Here is a 2,186-nt window from a genome sequence, read left to right on the forward strand (position 1 = left end):
CATTTGATTTGACACACATGGTTCGTGGATGGTGAGAGAATGGTGAAGACCTCCTCTTTGGTAAAAGTATCACAGATACAAAGGTTCAAGACTTGTTTGAGATCCTTGACACTTTTATGTGTGAAAACAACTTAGACTGGACTAAGTGCGTTGGCGTCTGTACCGATGGTGGTCACTCTATGTCCGGCTGTTATGGAAGATTGCAGGCACTCATACGAACCAAAGCTCTTGATGCACTACATAATCCAAAGATGCCCTTCCGTCAAAGCACCCGAGTCTTTTACTGAGCTTAGTCCTGGAAAGTGTGTTGAAAGTGGTGAACTTTATAAAAACTCGGCTACAGAAGGCGAGGATTTTGGAAACTTGTGTGGATATGGGGTCTGGGCACAGATCTTTGTTGTACTACTGTAACTCGCGATAGCTCCACCGTGGGAATGTACTGTCCCATGTGGTCGAATAACGACAGGAACTCAACTCTTATCTAAAAACAAAAAGAACATGAATGTGCTAGAAACTAATTGGATACTGAAATTTTTTGTCAAAATTAGCATACCCGTGTGATCTCTTCGAAAAACTGAATGCGTTGAATCTCTCTCTGCAGAGAAGCAACACACACATTCTGAATCTCGCAAAGAAGGTTTCAGACTTCAGAAAAAAAAAATACTACTGTGGAAAAGAAAAATGAATGAAGACTGTGGCAAAGACTGTTTTCCCTCTGTTGCAGCAGTTTGTTACATCCTATGAAGTTGATTTGACCCACAAACTAAAATCTGTTTTTGAGGAGCACCTAACACAGCTCAGTGGCTAGTTTGAAAATTACTTTCCAGAAGATATGGAGAAATTTGCATGGATCCAAGACCCATTCAAGGCTAAGGCACCATCTGAATTTACCTCTGCAGAAGAAGAAAATCTTATAGAGCTGTCTTGCGACAAAACTTTTAAAAACAAAATTTGGCAGCATGGAGCTAACTGAGTTTTGGATATCAGTAAAAGATCCGCTGCTAAATGCTAAATCTCAACGAACCCTAATTACATTTGTGACATCATATCTATGCGAAGCTGTGATAAAAAGCAATTATCGCGCTAAAATCAACGTGGAACAGAAAACGAGGGTGGCGCTGTCCAATCAGATTTCAAGGTTTGAGAAGCTGTGCAGTGCACACATCCCATTAGTAATTGTGGTTATTTAAAAATAAAATAAAAATTTGTTTTTACTTTATATTTACGTGTATTATTCTTTCAAACGGCTACTAAGTTTTTAGGACATAAATACTTATTGAGTATTGAGTTGTTTGGACCTAACTACTTAATAAACAGAACTGTTAGGTTTTTCTTTTTGCTTAGGGGCGCATTGAAAAAAATTGGTGAGACACTGAGGGCGCCGTGAATCGAGAAAGTTTGGGATGCGCTAACCCAGTGGAATATATGTAACGGGCCCACCACAGAGTTCAAAACCCGTTGAGCAACCAGGATAAATAAAGCTGTAAAAACAGTTGAAAATTAGGTAAAATACTAGAAAAAGTGAAACTCTATTTTATCTTAACCAAAGCAATATATATATATACACATAAAATACAACATTAGAAGAACAGCTTATAATAACTATTACTAACCCATACACTCCTCTTGTGGCCCGGCATGGCCAGGTGGTTAACGTACTCGACTCTTAATCTGAGGGTCGCAGGTTCGAATCCCGATCACACCAAACATGCTTGCCCTTTCAGCCACGGGGGCGTTATAATGTGACGGTCAATCCCACTACTCGTTGGTAAAAGAGTAGCCCAAGTGTTGGCGGTGGGTGTTGATGACTAGCTGCCCTCCCTCTAGTCTTACACTGCTAAATTAGGGACGACTATCGGAGATAGCCCTCGAGTAGCTTCGCGCGAAATTTGAAACTAACGAAACTCAACACTCCTCCTGCCCCTAGTGGCACATCGGAATGTCTGCGGACTTATACTGCTAGAAACTGGTTTTCGATATCCGTGGTCTGCGAGGACACAGATAGCCTATTGTATGGCTCTGTGCCTAATAATAATACATCTACATTACTATAATAGCTGAACGAGTCAAAATATGTAGGTCATAAAGTTTTGCATTTTTTATTTTAAAATACAGTAAATAACTTCTATTTCGTGTTTCGAAACAGAACAGTCTTTTAAAACCTTTGTGTTACTTTTTCTAAATGT

The sequence above is a fragment of the Tachypleus tridentatus genome, chromosome 10 (assembly GCF_004210375.1).
Source record: "Tachypleus tridentatus isolate NWPU-2018 chromosome 10, ASM421037v1, whole genome shotgun sequence".
NCBI classification, from domain to species: Eukaryota; Metazoa; Arthropoda; class Merostomata; order Xiphosura; family Limulidae; genus Tachypleus; species Tachypleus tridentatus.